Genomic DNA, 18620 nt, shown 5'->3' on the forward strand with positions numbered 1-18620 from the left:
TAAAGAAAAAAAACGAATTGGAATGTAGGTGGCAGGTTAGGAATGTTCACTATAAAATTCTCAAAACTTTTCCGTATGCTTAAAATTTTTCATTGAAATGTTGAAAAATAAAAGAAGTATAAATTACACTTAGTAAATGTCTCAGGCAAGAGGAAAATATGAGAGTAAAGGCACATATGGGCCTACTGAGATAGTGTGAATGCTGGCCAAACCAGGAACAAGAGATATATTAAGAGCAGTGAGGGATAAGACTGGATTTAATACTTATTTTTATTTTGTTTTGCTTTGTTTCTTAGCAATATGAAAATCTTCATCACTCCAATATTTTTGGAAACCACATAAAACAAAATCACAACAGTTGCCCTCTCTAAGAGCTGGCTCAGGCCACCCTAATCCTACGGATTATCCTTATCCTTTAACTCCACATAGACACCATTTGACTGCATTTACAACTAAGGCCCAATCACAAATTTCAGTTATTAAGATGCCATAAATTCTGCAAAAAACAGTTTACCATAAAAATTAACAGGACAGCAAATAGTTCTTTATGGAATGAGAAAAATCCTATTAAGTGATAACCATTAGCAAGGAGAAGCTAGGTAAGATTTAAACTGTAATAACCACAAAACTGAAATTTCAACACTGCACTCTATATATTTCTTTCCAATTTAATAGAAAAGCATAACTGCTGTCATTAAGAAGAAGCTAAAGGCAATGTGGATATTAAGGTAACAATGTGGCAACTTAAATATATGTGTAAATGAAACAGACCAGGTACTTATCCACAACCCAAACAAAGTAATTAGAGGACTTTGGACTATTTCACCATAAGCCTATTTATTCCTAAAGCAATAATATTTTGAATTAGCTAAAGAACTTATTTCCTGCATCAGAATACTTGCTGAACAGCTGCAAAGAAAATACCGCATTATTTAGCATTTAAGCCATGAGTGCAATTGGCTTTTTAAAAGTTAAGTGAGCCTGTAAAAGGAAAAAGCATGCTTCTCAAAAGCAAAATCTCAAAACCCTTCAAAAATCAAAACTAAGAAATAAAAGTGAGACAAGGGAAATAAGGAAAAAATAATGACACTGAGAATGTATAAGAAGAAGGACACAAGATAAACAAGAAGAAAATTAGAAAGTAAGTGTCAGGCAATAATATGGGTGATGGCGAAATGGCCCCAGAAATACCATGTGACATATATTTCCTAGAGCACAGCTGTCCTACTGTCTACTACTAAGTCATACTCATTTATGCTAGTTACTTTTCACCATACCTCTGTTTTTGCCCTATTTTTATATGGTACAAGGGTCTCCAGTGGGTTGGACAGAAAAGGCAATTTTTTAAAACAAATATGCTATTAGGGTCTCATGAAAATCCTATCCTGACCCCATCTCCCCACCATGCCTCAAATAGGCTACTTTCTTTAAATAGACACCAACTCAAATTCACATCAAGAGATAAGAAGCAAAAAGATGGCTTTTGGGGAGGGAGGGGGTAGGACAGATTGGGAGATTGGGATTGACATGTACACACTTTGTTGTTGTTGTTTAGTCGCTGTTGTGTCCAACTCTTTGCAACCCCATGGACTGTAGCCCACCAGGCTCCTCTGCCCATGGGGTTCTCCAGGCAAGAATATTGGAGAGGGTTACCATTTCCTTCTCTAATACACTATCGTGTGCAAAATAGGTAACTAGTGGGAACCTGCTGTATAGTGCAGGGAGCTCAGCTTGGTGCTCTATGATGACCTAGAGTGGATGGGGGCTGGGGGTGGGAGGCAGGCCCAAGAGGGAAGGGATATATGTATACATATTGCTGATTCATTTCATTGTACAGCAGAGACTAACACAACATTGAAAAGCAACTATTCTCCCTTTTTTTTTAAATGACTTTTCCTTTGATCAGAATTGGAGAGAGGATGTAGGCAAGTTTCTTAAGGTAACCAAGCCCACCAGACCCCAAAGAGGCAAAGATGGGAAGAGAAAGTCACAAAAAAATGTGAGACCAGGAAATACAAGTTAACCAGCAAACAGCCAGCCAGGGACTTATTCTACTCTTCAGAGAATCAGAAATATAAATTAGAAACACAGGCTCCCCCAGCAGGGGAAGCACATTAAGGCTCTATTAGTCTGTCAAAAATAAAGCCTGTCCAAACTATGGTCGCAATTTTTGGAAGGCTGCCACAGCCGGTCCACAGCAGCTACATGTCCATGGGGAGCTAACACAGTGGCAGTGCCAGCTCAGAACCAGATAAAGATGCAGCCGGATGAGAAGACTCGTGCAATTTAAATGGAGAGCAACAGTAACCAAGGTCTTGAGAGCAAGTGGCTGTGGTCTTTTAAACTTTTAAGTGTAAGCGCACCCTCAGGCACACATACTTGTTGAAATGGCAACAAAGGCCAGGCTGGCAACATGTTTTTTTTTGTTTTTTGTGTGTGTGTGTTTTTTTTTTTTTTAAAGGCAGCCTAGAGGTCAGAGTACAAAGAGGCTTTTCCTGTACAGCCTGGGGATTGAGGCAGATGGAGCACAGCACTCTATGGACTCGAGTGTCTGCTGCTCAGAAAGTCCAGGGATCGTGACGAGCCCCTGGTGAACATTACAGCATCTGGAGCTGAGATGCTTATTTAGATTGCTCCCCGCACAGAAATGCCTTCTTTTGATTCTGCTTCCTTGCTGGTATATTAGAAGATTCTGTTTCAGATATCTGTGAAATTTCATTAACATGCAATGCCCTGAAGTTACAATGTATCTGCCAAAGTATTTAAAATTACTCATAGAAATATGGAATGGTGTGGAAAAGATGGTTCAATAAGGTAACCACGGATCTGCAATGAACTATAATGAGTCCTGGGCTTCCCTAGTGGCTCAGACGGTAAAAGCGTCTGCCTGCAATGCGGGAGACCCAGGTTCGATTCCTGGCTGGGAAAGATCCCCTGGAGAAGGAAATGGCAATCCACTCCAGCACTCTTGCCTGGAGAATCCCATGGACGGAGGAGCCTGATAGGCCCCAGTCTACGAGGTCGCAGAGTCGGACACGGCTGAGCGGATCACTACTACTACTTCTATGACTCCGACTACATAATTCCAAAGAATTATCTGAAGTTGGAGAAATAGAGCAATTTAAAAAGCCCTCCATTATTATCATTATTACTTTGTGGATCTGTTTTCAAATACTTGACCAGCAAGAGTTGATGGCTGTCTGTCAAGTACAGCTTAGCAGAGTATTATGGAACATTCCATCAGTTCAATATAAGACTCTTTAAATGAACTAATGTGATATTAGAGAAGTGGTCAAATACAGGACTTTCCAGGTGGCTCAGTGGTAAAGAATCGGCCTGCCAAAAGGGAGGCATAGGTTTGATCCCTGCCCTGGAGAAGGAAATGACAACCCACTCCAGTATTTTTGCCTGGGAAAGCCCATGGTCTGAGAAGCCTGGTGGGCTACAGTCCACGGGGTCACAAGAGTCAGACACAACTTAGCAACTAAACGACAAGCCAAACACATGAATGGAACAGTCAAGGGACCTATGGGGGTCTAGATATATTCCTGCAAATTCCTTGTCAGGTCTCCCTTCAAAATTAGTAATCCAATTCCCATCTTTTTAAGGGTGGGTTGGTCTTAGAAAGAGACTTGCTTCTAGCAAAGAGAATGTGGTAGAACTGATGTTGTGTGACTTCCGAAGCTAGTCAAAAAAAAGATAGCTTTCTCTTGCCTCTCTCTCCTTGATGACTACCTCTAGGCAAGCTAGCACCAGGTCCAGAGGACAGTGAGACCTAGCAAAAGTTCAATCAGAGAACAACTGAGGGCCCCCTCCCTGCAAGAGCCAGCACCCTCTGGCCAGACATGGGAGTGAGCCACCTGTAAGGCAGACCCTCCCACCTCAGTTAAGCCCTCAGATGACAGTGGTTCCAGTTGAAATCTTAACCTCAACCTTAAAAGAAATCATGAGCTAGAATTGTGAAGCTGAGCTGCTCCCACATTTCTCACCTGTGGAAACTCTGAAAGAGAATAAATGTCTAAAGCCACTGAGTTTGGAGGTAATTTATTTTGCAGAAATAACTAACATAATAGTAAACCCAGAAATAAAAACAAAGACACAAAGAAATTGGGTATATGATAAAGACTTTCACACTGATGGAGAGGAGCTTAAATTAACAAATGATGTTAAATAATCAGGGTTTGGAGGGAGAAAAAAAAAGGTAGATATTCATTTTACTCATTATAGAAAGATAAATTCCAGATAATTCAAAGATTAAATATAAGAAATAAACACAAATGCCATAAAAGAAAATAAATGCAGACAGTCTTTTAGGAGTGGAAACAGGCATTTTTGAACATTTTACAAATCCAGGAAATAAAAAAGATTGATGGATTTGACTTCATAAAAATCAAAACATCTCATAAATAAGATTATAAAATAATCATCATGATATTAAACATTGCAATGTATATTAATCCCAAAGGTGTAATATCTCTAAAATCACACAATTCTTATTTTTTTAAAAGGTAAATGTTCCGAGAGAAAAGTGAGTAACATGAAATACAAGAAAGGCACTTCACTGAAAGCAAAATAAAATATGGATGTTACACAGAGGTATAAAAAAATGTTCAATCACATTAATAATAAAACCAACACAAATAAAAACAAAATATCGCCTCTTTAACCTATCAGACTGGCAAAGATTCAGAAAAAACTAAAACCATCCTGTGTAGGAACAAGGAATTTCCCATGCTCTCCTGGGAGCATAAATAGGTACACTCTTTATTGAAAGCAACATTGCAATAAGGACCAAAGTGTTATGCAAACACATACCTCTGATGCAGAGACACCACTTCCTGGGTACAAAGATATGATCTACAATTTTCAGTACACCACTCTTTATAATAGTGAAAAACTGAAAACAGCCTAAACATCCACAAAAAAATAAAGAAATGAACTTCGACATGCATATAGTAAAATCACTTGCAATCATTAAAACGGACATTGTATAGCTATACTGTTTGACACTGTCTTAAAAGAAAGTTGGAAGACACTAAGTATAACATGAACTCATTTATGTGAAATATTATATACACACATCATCATGAAAAGAGGTCAGATGGAGAACAGTAGGCACACAGACAATGACAGCAGTATTTACTGGCAGTCAACGGATTTTTACTTTCTTTATTCTTTCCCATATTATTTAAATTCTCTATAATATTATGTTTATGTCTGTATATATTATGTTTATAGACTACAGCAAATTAACATTAGCCTCTTCTGCTACAAGAGGTATTTCTTTAATGTAAATCAGTTCACAAGCAGGAAAGTCTCATTTCCTGCCTTCAAGACTCTCCACTACAATAAACTATCCAAGGAAGCTGAGAGTAGCAGATGAAGAAATGAAAAGTATTTCCCCCTGTATTTAAAATAAAACTGATAAGTCAACACCCTGGACCAGAGTTTTAACTTTGATGAAAATGGTTTCTGTTAAAAGTGAGTAACTTTAAGGACCAAAAACTCAAAGGAGGAAAATCAGGGTGTAAGACCAAGGACTGATGGTGATGCTGGGTATAAATTCCAGTTGAGATTTAATCATGCTGTTATTTTTATTGCAATTGTCATTTCTTGGTGCCAGTTCTGTTTACAAAATTCCACTGGTTTCAAACCATCTGTTCCCAAGCCTATTTTCCCTAGAAGTTCTATCACGTTTAGCACAAGATTTTGCAGAATGAAAGATTTCCCAGGAATGCAAACACAGCAGGAAGAGAGAACTGCCTCTGCTATTCTGAGTAAAACATAGAGATAGAGAAACATTCCATAAGTAAAAAAGAAAAATGAAAAGAAACATTAAACTTTATTTTGATTCCGCAAGAGTTTCTAAGAAAAGATATGAAATACAGGACAAAACAATCTCAATATTCTTGGTTTTGAGCACACATTTATATACATATAGCTATGCAAGTCAGAGTCTAAGCAAAACAGATAATTAAACAGGCATCAATTACGGTGGATGAAGGGGCATTAATTCGATTAACTTTTTTAAGTGGCACAAATGGGATAGTTTTTTTTTTTTCCTGATATAAATTTCTGGAAGTGGGCAGTTTAAACTGACCTTACATTGCCCACCATGGCAGTTCATCTGTCATCTATTATTAAGTTATCTTATTAAGTTTATCTTATGATTGATAAACCAAAAGCTACACATATTTCAGTTAGTTCAGTTCAGTCGCTCAGTCATGTCCGACTCTGCGACCCCATGAATCGCAGCACGCCAGGCCTCCCTGTCCATCACCAACTCCCGGAGTTCACTCAGACTCATGTCCACCGAGTCCGTGATGCCATCCAACCATCTCATCCTCAGTCGTCCCCTTCTCCTCCTGCCCCCAACCCCTCCCAGCATCAGTCTTTTCCAATGAGTCAACTCTTCGCATGAGGTGGCCAAAGTACTGGAGTTTCAGCTTTAGCATCATTCCTTCCAAACAAATCCCAGGGTTGATCTCCTTTAGAATGGACTGGTTGGATCTCCTTGCAGTCCAAGGGACTCTCAAGAGTCTTCTCCAACACCACAGTTCAAAAGCATCAATTTTTCTGCGCTCAGCCTTCTTCACAGTCCAACTCTCATATCCATACATGAGCACAGGAAAAACCATAGCCTTGACTAGAGGGACCTTAGTCGGCAAAGTAATGTCTCTGCTTTTGAATATACTATCTAGGTTGGTCATAACTTTTCTTCCAAGGAGCAAGCGTCTTTTAATTTCACAGCTGCAGTCACCATCTGCAGTGATTTTGGAGCCCACAAAAATAAAGTCTGACACTGTTTCCACTGTTTCCCCATCTATTTCCCATGAAGTGATGGGACCGGATGCCATGATCTTCATTTTCTGAATGTTGAGCTTTAAGCCAACTTTTTCACTCTCCTCTTTCACTTTCATCACGAGGCTTTTTAGCTCCTCTTCACTTTCTGCCATAAGGGTGGTGTCATCTGCATATGTGAGGTTATTGATATTTCTCCCGGCAATCTTGACTCCAGCTTCTGTTTCTTCCAGTCCAGCGTTTCTCATGATGTACTCTGCATAGAAGTTAAATAAGCAGGGTGACAATATACAGCCTTGACGTACTCCTTTTCCTATTTGGAACCAGTCTGTTGTTCCATGTCCAGTTCTAACTGTTGCTTCCTGACCTGCATACAGATTTCTCAAGAGGCAGGTCAGGTGGTCTGGTATTCCCATCTCTTTCAGAATTTTCTACAGTTTCTTGTGATCCACACAGTCAAAGGCTTTGGCATAGTCAAGAAAGCAGAAATAGATGTTTTTCTGGAACTCTCTTGCTTGATCCAGCGAATGTTGGCAATTTGATCTCTGGTTCCTCTGCCTTTTCTGAAACCAGCTTGAACATCAGGGAGTTCACAGTTCACGTATTGCTGAAGCCTGGCTTGGAAATTTTGAGCATTACTTTACTAGCATGTGAGATGAGTGCAATTGTGCGGTAGTTTGAGCATTCTTTGGCATTGCCTTTCTTTGGGACTGAAATGAAAACTGACCTTTTCCAGTCCTGTGGCCACTGCTGAGTTTTCCAAATTTGCGGGCATATTGAGTGCAGCACTTTCACAGCATCATCTTTCAGGATTTGAAATAGCTCTACTGGAATTCCATCACCTCCACTAGCTTTGTTCGTAGTGATGCTTTCTAAGGCCCACTTGACTTCACTTTCCAAGATGTCTGGCTCTAGATTAGTGATCACACCATCGTGATTATCTGGGCCGCGAAGATCTTTTTTGTACAGTTCTTCTGTGTGTTCTTGCTGCCTCTTCTTAATAATATCTTCTGCTTCTGTCAGGTCCATACCATTTCTGTCCTTTATCAAGCAGCCCATCTTTGCATGAAATGTTCCCTTGGTATCTCTAATTTTCTTGAAGAGATCTCTAGTCTTTCCCATTCTGTTCTTTTCCTCTATTTCATTGCATTGATCACTGAAGAAGGCTTTCTTATCTCTTCTTGCTATTCTTTGGAACTCTGCATTCAGATGCTTACATCTTTCCTTTTCTCCTTTGCTTTTCACCTCTCTTCTTTTCACAGCTATTTGTAAGGCCCCCCAGACGGCCATTTTGCTTTTTTGCATTTCTTTTCCATGGGGATGGTCTTGATCCCTGTCTCCTGTACAATGTCACGAACCTCATTCCATAGTTCATCAGGCACTCTATCTATCACATCTAGGCCCTTAAATCTATTTCTCACTTCCACTGTATAATCATAAGGGATTTGATGGTAGGTGTTGCAAGAGGGCATCAGAGGGCAAACACACTGAAACCATACTCACAGAAAACTAGTCAATACATATTTAATGAATCCAAAACTTGGTAAGTTTACACACAAGTATACATTCATGAAACCATCATCACAATATATATCATAAACATAGCAGACCCCTCCAAAAGATTTCTCCCACCCTCTTTTAATCCCACTAATTTTTGAATATCATATTTAATTACATGTTCAAGGTGGATTTAGAAAAAGCAGAGGAACCAGAGATCAAATCACCAACATCCATTAGATCACAGAAAAAGCAAGTGAATTCCAGAAAAACATCTACTTCTGCTTCACTGACTATGCTAAAGCCTTTGATTGTGTGAATCACAACAACAACAACAAAAAAAGAAAATTCTTAGAGATGGGAATACCAGACCACCTTACCTGCCTCCTGAGAAACCTGTATGCAGGTCAAGAAGCAACAGTTAGAACCAGACATGGAACAGACTGGTTTAAAATTGGGAAAGCAGTATGTCAAGGCTGCATATTATCACCCTGCTTATTTAACTAATATGCAGAGTACATCATGCTGGATTGGATGAAGCACAAGCTGGAGTCAAGACTTTCAGGAGAAATATCAGTAACCTCAGATAAGCAGATGATACCATATGGCAGAAAGTGAAGAGGAACTAAAGAGCCTCTTGATGAAGGTGTAAGAGGAGAGTGAAAAACTTGGTTTAAAACTCAACATTTAAAAAACTAAGATCATGGCCTCTGGTCCCATCACTTTATGGCCAATAGATGAGGAAACAATGGAAACAGGGACAGACTTTATTTTCTTGGGCTCCAAAATCACTGCAGATGGTGACCGCAGCCATGAAATTAAAAGACACTTGCTCCTTGGAAGAAAACCTATGACAAGCCTAGACAGCATATTAAAAAGCAGACACTACCCTGCCAACAAAGGTCTGTCGAGTCAAAGCTATGGTTTTTCCAGTAGTCATGTATGGATGTGAGAGTTGGACTGTGAAGAAAGCTGAGCACCAAAGAATTGATGCATTTGAACTGTGGTGTTAGAGAAGACTCTTGAGAGTCCCTTGGACTGCAAGGAGATTAAATCAGTCAATCCTAAAGGAAATCAACTCTGAATATTCATTGGAAGGACTGATGCTGAAGCTGAAGCTCCAATTCTTTGGCCACTTTATGCAAACAGCCGACTCATTAGAAAAGACCCTGATACTGGGAAAGATTGAAAAGAGTTGGAGAAGGGGACTACAGAGGATGAGACGGTTGAATGGCATCACCAACTCAATGGACATGAGTTTGAGCAACCTCTGGGAGATGATGAAGGACAGGGAAGACTGGCAGTGCTGCAGTCCATGGGGTCACAAAGAGTTGGACAGGACTAAGAGACTGAACAACAACAATAATTGAGGTAGGTGGAGGAGAAATGCAAACAACAAGGGGAGCAGTTCTGAAACCATGTTAGATAGATTGTAGAACTGAGCAAAGGAGAAATGGTGTTAGCTGGGAGCCAGGGTGCTCACTATGGAAAAGAGGAGATACAAATACACAGAGGAGAACCAAGGAATAACCTTTTAACACCTAAAAGCAAAGACACCCTAGTAGCAAAGAGTATATCTAGAACTTGAATGCTAGGTTCTAATATGATTTGTTACAATAAAGAACCAGGGCTCTTCAAGAAAGGATTGATTCCAGGGCTGGTCAGGGAAGGTATAGAATGGAAAGTAAAATGGAACAGTGTGTGAATCTAAACTATTTCAAATGTACAGTTTTAGTAATTACACCAGTAGTATAAAATGATTAGATCTTTGCAGGTTTATGAAACATTAAAATGATCTAAACCTAAATATGGGACGAGCGTGGTGGGGCCGGGGGGAACTGAGTGATGAGTACCAAAAAAAGAGAACTGAGCTGGCATCTCTTCCTTCAGCATTTACTCCTTTCATGCCAATAAATATTTATTGAGTACCTGTTATGTGCTAGGCATCATACCAGTCTTTACTGAAAGAATGAAGATATATCTGTGTATCTGTATAGATACTGAACATTAAACATTGTTCTTTTGAATTACACTAGCCTCATGATAAGGTTAAAAGGGCCATAAAAATAAGATGAAGAAAGACAGATTTCATAAAGGACAGCGGTGATTGGAGATGTTAGGGAAAGACAAACTACACTGTATTCTATAATCTCTGGCCCTTCTACTCTCAGAGAATGACTTTATCACCCAAACAGCTTCCCCAAGGTCAACATGATAGTTAACCAAAGGGATCTCTCCTGAAAAAATACAAACGGTAAATTTTCTGGCTTGAAGTCCTTTAATATGTTTTCACTTCCTATAGCACACCATGTTCTAGCCAAACCCAGCAACACAGCATTCATCACACTTGATTTTCTCATCCTCACCTCCAATTAGCTGTGAGTTGTATGAGGGCAGGGACACTTGTTCACTGCCATACCTCAGTGCCCTGCAATGAAGTGTTCAATATTCAATACAGCTTTATCAATGACTAAATCATTTCCAACAACATTACTAAAAATAATTCTTCATTTAATGATTTTTAGTACACTAACCTCAAAATTTCCTGTCCAGGTCAACTATTTATATTAGATGCAGAACAAGATGGCTGTTGGAGATGCATGGGTTGAGAAAAGGCAATTACCCAATCACATGAAACAAACTGTGAGTTGTACGTGTGTGCACACACAGGTGAGCATGTGTGTATGTTTATCTGATTATCCTCATCTCTCATCTGATGTGTATGTGTGTGTGTGTGGTGTGTGTGTGTAACTTCCAGAGCTTTTTTGCTTTTTGTTTTTTTGGTGCTTTTTTCCTTTTTTTCTTCAATAAATCATAGCACAGCACTCATGTCTAAAGGTAGCAAGGATGGGTAACAAAGATCAAGTAACTTTCACAATCCATTCAATTACCAGACAGTAGGAACTTTATTTAAAGGCTTACTTTTACAAAGTATTTAGCTTGTTTTTCCTTAAAAGCAGTGTTTTTCAATCCATGCTCCATGGTGTCCTGAGGATTCCCTAGGGCCAAAGGAAGTAGGCACTAAGTGAGCAGAGCTCTGAGTCCCGACTCCTGGCTTCAATCAGAGCCACTATGCTTTTATCTTATTTTTTAATAATAATTGAATTCCAAAAAAAAAAAAATTTCCTTAAAAAAGTGTTCACCATATTAAAATAAGAAGAAAAGAAAAAAGGTTAAAAAAATCACCACCTTAAAGAATCAGTGGTAGATTGAGGCTCACACTCTATAATTCAAGCCTTTAATGTCTTTCATATTTCTTGTTTAGAGTACATTCATCTCTGTCATGTTTATAGGCCCTTATTTGTGCTAAAATGAGAAATACCATTTGAATACAGAAATATCTAGGTAGAGAGAAAATAGCATGAGTTTTAAGAAATGTACTTAATCTCTGATGCTGCTGTTTCTAAATTTATTTATCTTATAATGTTTAATGGCATTATTTATGTACTAATCTTCAAATTAACGATTCATAACACAGAATACCAAAATAATCTAATTGAACAACAAAAAACCCCACTGTAAATGCCAGCTGCTGCTGTTTTCATGTACTATCGACAAATACCCCATCTCACTTTAATACTCTTAGGAAAAAGATCGTCTTAAGTGGAAAAACCTACCACACTCACATTTAACGAGCAATTTTAGCTATTTTGCCAAGCAACAGAAGAGGAACAAGATAACTGAAACCAGGCCCTCTAACACACAACATTCAGAAGACCAGTGGGGAGAGTCTGATCTGCTGTTGAACACACTCATAGATGAGAAGCAGAAGTGGGATTCTCTCAAATAGAAGGTTTCTGCTGTCTATGCACAACAGCATGGGGATTGTGGAATGGTACACACTAGAGAACACATGCTATAAGTTGAAATTGTTAGTTGCTCAGTCATCCGACTCTTTGTGACCCCATGAACTGTAGCCCACCAGGCTCCTCTGTCCATGGAATTTTCCCAGGCAAGAATACTAGAGTGTGTTGCCATTCCCTTCTCCAGGAGATCTTCCCGACACAAGGGTCAAACCTGGGTCTCCTGCATTGTAGGCAGATTCTTTACCATCTCAGCCAGCAGGGAAATCCCAGAACACCTGCTAAATACCCACAATCAAGTCTCAACTCTGTATTAATACTAAGTTGTGTGTGTGTGCTTAGTCTCTCATTCATGTCTGACTCTTTGTGACCCCACGGACTGCAGTTCACAAGGCTCCTCTGTCCATAGGGATTCTCCAGGCAAGAATACTAGAGTGGGTTGCTATGGCCTCCTTCAGGGGAACTTCCCAACCCCAGGATCAAACCCAGGTCTCCTGCATTGCAGGCAGATTCTTTACTATCTGAGCCACCAGGGAAGCCAAGAAGTAAGTTAGGGGAATCCAAAATCTTTAGAACTGAACACATATAATTATTGATAAGATCTAATAAGCTGAGAAAGGTTAAAAGATAAACTGAGGCATATTAAAATGCTAACAGTTTATCTGAGCAAAAATCAATTCAAACAGGTCAGTGCCAAACCAAAAGTAGTGAGGAGTGCTACACTAAGAGGAGTTCAGGAGACATTTTTAAACCGAAAAGAAGGAAGCAAAGAATGGAAATATTTGATTGGCTATGAAAGCTGAGTTGGCAGCTGGTGATTTGTTGTCCTTAGGTTTCAATTTTGTAAATCTGAAGCACCTACAGGCTTAGATTTTGGCTTATATAGGTCACTCCCCGTGGCATTAAAGCTACCTCGATCAAATGGCCTCCTTATTTAACAGAAGCAACGAACCTCATTTTTACCTCTTCTGGGAAACTTACATGAGTATCCTGACTCACAGAGCCATCTGCCACCCCTCAAATCCTCTGGCATGTACTAGCCACACCCACATATGCCAGCCAGTATTGTTATATTTTAATAGAAGGTCCGTTCTCCCCAGCTAGACTGTGAGCCACCAACAGGCAAGCACCATGTTTCATTCCTTCCTATATATCCTAAAAGTCTGAGAATTTTACTAAGCATTTGCAGGTGCTAAATAAACATTTCTTGACTGTTTGTTTAGTTTTACATATGGTTTGTATTAATACCCACTTACAATGTTGATGGAAAGACAGTTTGGCGTGGTTGTGTCTGATACTCCATTCTTTTAAACGCCTGGGAGCATAAGGGAACAATCAGTTGGCCAGAACAGCCTGTGTTGAGATTCACCCAATCAATCTAATAATACCTCCACGCATGCATCACTCCCAAAGAACCAAGTACCCAGCTTCTCCTAGAACCAAACCTCTTCTCCTCTTCCCATGCTCAGTACCAAATTAGAAGTCAGAAAACTTGGGTTCAAGACCCAATTATGCCAAAGACTAGGCAATACATTTCATCTACATAAGTAGACTAACTCTGAGGTTCTCTGCTCTATCTATAATTCTATGAGACTAATTTCAAACCTTTACCTTCCACATCAGAAATTCATGGAATGGTCCCTTCCTCCCACACTAAAATTACCTGTCTTTCATGATACCTCTCATCATTATCATCATTGCACCTGTTCTCCAACACCTTTTGGATTTCTGTAAGTTAACATACTCATGAAAGTATGTTCATTTCTAATGATGACACTGTTAAATTTCTCATCTGATCTTTATTTCATATCTGTGTTTTATGTAACTAACACACATCAAGTAACTAATTGGATAGTACAGAACAACACACACACACTTGGGGAAACCTCTTAACATGTCCCTGCTTTCAGCAGCAAAGACAGGTATACCCCTATTTACAAAGAAGCACCATAATAATAAATAAAATTAAATTATCTTCATGTTGGTCACCAAATAGGTTCTTTTCAAACTAATCAACAGCTCAGTGGCCCTGAAAACAATACTCTGATCCTTTCAATTTTGTAAGAAACTTACTGTCTAATCAACATTAAATGATATTAGGGAATGTCATAATGTTACAGTAAATGACTTAGAAAGAAAATCCAATAAAATTTTTGATAGATTTGGATGAATATATAAGCTAGATTAAAAAAAAATAAATGAGTCATATAGAAATTCAAAGAAATTTAAATTAATATTTTAAATAGTGAATAAGTTTTGCAGAACCTAATGTATCTCTGTACTACAAAATGACTAGGCATATCACTCAAAGACCTTTCCCTAGCCAAGTAACTTGTTAGCAATTAATTAAAAAGTAGGGTGGCAATTTCAGTTCTTCTTAGCTAGAAAAAAAGAGCCATGATAAAATCCAGACAAAAGATCCAGTTTTACAAGTGAGATATAGGTATCTGAATCCTCCAGGAAATATTTAAATGTTATTTTTCCTTGGTGAAAATTACACCAACACTTTCTGATATTGTTGCTCAGTAATAAAGAATCTGTCTGCCAATGCAGGAAACGTGAGTTTGATCCCTCAATCCAGAAGATCCCCTGGAAGAGGAAATGGCAATCCACTCCAGTATTCTTGCCTGGAGAATCCCATGGACAGAGAAGCCTGGCCAGTTGCAGTCTGTGAGGTCACAAAGACTCAGACAAGACTGAGCATATTACATTTGCGACATCTGAGGTATTAACCTCAAACACCCAATAACCTCAACATTAAACAGTTGCATAAAAATTTTTGACTAACAGAATATGAGTTTTGTTTCATTTTTAACAGATAAGCTATTGGCCAATCATACAAAATCAGTGAAAAGTACTCTTCCACAAATTATCAAATCCATAAACCCTGAAAGAAGACTTAATTGGAAAAACAAGGAAAAATCACTAAAAAAGAAAAAACTTTGTGAAACTAATGAAATAAAAATTTTAGTCTAATGAAGAAAGTTCATTTTGTCTTGTCTAAAATAGTATATCACTGTGTCAATGACAGACACTACAACAAAAATTTTTGTTATTCTAATTATATCAACTAATCCCTACATTAACTCTATTTTTATCCCGAAACACAGATGTAAACTGATGCTCAGAGCATTTAGTAATCTTCCTAAGGTCACACAGATATTAGGCAGCAGAGCTGAATCCAGATAATCTGACCCTGTGGCCTGTACACTTAAGCACTATGCTCCACTGGCTCCCAGTAAATATTCACCACTCCCAGTAAACATAGATCAGGATATTGATCTCATAACTGTTATTACAGCATTGAGGTGCAAATTATAGGAAAAGTGTCTGAATATACAATTAATTCAATCCACCATAACAGTCGGACCCAACTTAGCGACTGAACAACAACAAATATAAAGGACATATGTTTAAGTCTCTTTCATTTCTAATAAATGTTCAAATCAGGAAAGGATACAAAAAGAAGTATAGTACATACACATAGAATCAATTAATAGAAAGATATAATTAGAGTTGTCTTTGAACTTAATAAGCACTGAAAACCCAAAACCCATACTATCTCACTGTCCTTTCAGCTCTCTGAACTGCCTCTTAGGATTTGAAATTCCACTGCTGAAACAAAGGAAAGGTGGAAGACAAGTGCATTCATTCGAAAGCATTCTGCCCTTTTGCAATTTCCCTTCCACATTTACTACCCTGGATCTTTAAACACTACCAGAAGCTAAACCAATTCAAACGTATGTGTAAAATGTAAAACTGGAAATGTCGCAAAATCAACATGACCTTTAAAGTGTAACATTTCCCACAATCATTTAGTTAATACTAGAAAAACATTTTACAGTGTTTAAAGCATAATCTTCACATGTAGTATCTGCAGCAAATATAAAAACAAATACAGAACAAAGAATTTAAAAATCAAGCACGTTTTTTAAACAAAAGCTGCAATTAATTTTAAACTGCGACTTCTTCTGTAGTAGTTACATTACCTTTTAAACATCCATAACCCTATTAGGGTACTCAGCTTTTCAAATACAAAGCTGATGAAACCCCAGTCACCTCCTGCAACTGGTAGGGACTACTAGTATGACTAATTCTCCCCCAATTTACCCATACTCATCTCCTTGAGAGCAAAAATATCTACCAGGCAAAAGGCCAACTGGGCCCTCTCTGACAGCCAACAAGACCACACTTGATTAATCCCAAGGCACTGGTCTCAACAGCACATTTTCTAACCAACCAGTCTCCTCAGTTAAAGATACTTCAAGCAAAGACAATAATTAGGTAGTCGATATTATCATAAAATTAAATTTTGAATGAGAGTAAATGTAGTCTTCTCACTTCAGGTCCAATCATACATTTGTTAAAAGTAAAGATATGCAAATCGATGCTAATGGGATGGCAAACTTTCCCCAAGAGAGAATCACACTTGAGATAAATCGACACTCATAATTTTTTTATTTCCTAATCAAGTAGCAATCCTTAAGAATCTCTTTCCCTTTTGACTACTTTGATTAAGTATTTTCAATAGAAGCTGATCAGAAAATACATTTTCTCAGACCTTTTTCCTGCACTTCTCCAAGTAGGAGAGAAAAATTAGCCAGAAAAATGAAATCAGAATCCACCCCATTCCCATTTACTAACTGGTGCAGATGTATATATCCCACTGCCTTTAACACTTGAGAATTAGGAAGAAAAAGACTTCAAGAAAACAAGCTGAGCAATCTAATATCTGGCTAAAGGACAGATGCTCTCTTTAAAAATGAATATGGTTTCTATCAACTCTAGGAATTCAGTTCATATTTCTTTAATGCAAAGAGTGAATGAAAAAGGTTACAGCATGAAGAGATAAAACAATGAAACATCAACAAAGGAACTAAATTAGATACCTTCACCTGTCACAGAGAAAAATCAATAAGGCTCAATGAATTTATATTGTACACAGACTTACTTGGGGAAAAACTGTGAAATATAATGTCTCCATGGCCTCTGGGTGGAGGGCAAATAGGACTCAAGCTATATTTTAACAGGAAAGCAAAACAAGATGGGAGAAAAGCAGCTGGGGAAGGGAAGGTTTACATTCAATTTATGTAAAAATCAAATATACTGGGTTTTTTACAGGGAAAGGAATGTAACTGGCAACTCTAAGAATGAAACAGGCAGAATCAACTTGGCAAGAAACAAAACAGCAAGGGGATTAAGTAGCCCTGAGGGTGGTTTACACCCCCAAACAAGACAAGAGTAAGGCAAACTCCAGTAGGAAAAACACAAAAACCCCACCTCCTCGTTTACTCTGATAGATAGGATAAGATACAGCACCAGGAACAAAGTCTCAACCCAGAATTCAGGTGCTCTGGTTCTCTCTCTCTTTCTCCTCTCTCCTTCCCTCCCTCACTCCTCTCTCTCTTCCTTTACTTCCCTCTCTCTTTCCCTCTCTCTCATACTCTCAGAGCAAAAGGATGACGTATTTTACATTAAGAGAAAACCAAGAAGAAAACAGCTTTGCCTGGTTGATCAGCTCCCCCCACAGAGGCGTCCTACAAACTCCATGAAACTTCCTTTGACCACATCTTCATTTCCCAGAGTTGGCCCTAGAATCTACGCTGATTCTTTTCCAGCATCATCTTGTTCTGCTCTATGATGATACCATTCACTTTCCCTCTTTTCACTTTTACTTGTGCTACTCCTGTCCCAAATTTTTTTCTATTTGCTCTACCCTATCAATACTGCATCTTAATATCAGCTCAAAGTACCAGGCCCTATTATGTGAAATCATAAGCAATCTCCCTTATCTACGTCCCATCCTATGCCACTCCAAAGCTTCAATTATACCCATTTTGGACACAGATTACATTCTGAATTACAGCCATTTATTTACATATTCATCTTCCCTACCTCTACACCACAGGGTTCTTGGTAGGGGCAGGGTGGAGTTACATTATCTTTTTTCAAAGTGTGGTATACATGGCATAAAATTTACTGTCTTCAACATTTTTTAAGTATACAGCTCAGTAGTGATAAGTATATTTACATTGTTCCACCATCTTGTAAAACTGAAACTCTTTACCCACTAAACAACATCTCCTCCAATTCCCTCCTACCCCCAGCCCCTGGCACGCATCTTCCTACTTTCTGCCTCTATGAATTTGACTATTCTAGGTACCTTATATAAATTGAATCATACAGTATTTGTCTTCTCATGACTGGCTTAGTTAGCATAATGTCCATCTTGTCACGTGTCAGAATTTCCTTCCTCTTTGCTACTGCTAAGTCACTTCAGTCGTGTCCAACTCTATGCGACCCCATAGACGACAACCCACCAGGCTCCCCCGTCCCTGGGATTCTCCAGGCAAGAACGCTGGAGTGGGTTGCCATTTCCTTCTCCAATGCATGAAAGTGAAAAGTGAAAGTGAAGTCGCTCAGTCGTGTCCGACTCTTAGCAACCCCACAGACCGCAGCCCACCAGGCTCCTCCATCCATGCGATTTTCCAGGCAACAGAACTGGAGTGGGGTGCCACT

General features: G+C 38.7%; 1 protein-coding gene and 1 non-coding gene across 2 annotated transcripts in view; one reads left to right on the forward strand and one right to left on the reverse strand.

The window, feature by feature from the left end:
• The window catches only part of IMMP2L (inner mitochondrial membrane peptidase subunit 2), a 972863-nt gene that overhangs the window by 937743 nt on the left and 16500 nt on the right, over nucleotides 1-18620 (reverse strand). The gene's annotated exons all lie outside the window — the stretch shown is intronic.
• TRNAC-GCA lies at nucleotides 2856-2928 on the forward strand. Its single transcript has one exon. It is a non-coding gene; the product is annotated as a tRNA-Cys (tRNA).

The sequence above is a fragment of the Capra hircus genome, chromosome 4 (assembly GCF_001704415.2).
Source record: "Capra hircus breed San Clemente chromosome 4, ASM170441v1, whole genome shotgun sequence".
In the NCBI taxonomy this organism is placed as follows: Eukaryota; Metazoa; Chordata; class Mammalia; order Artiodactyla; family Bovidae; genus Capra; species Capra hircus.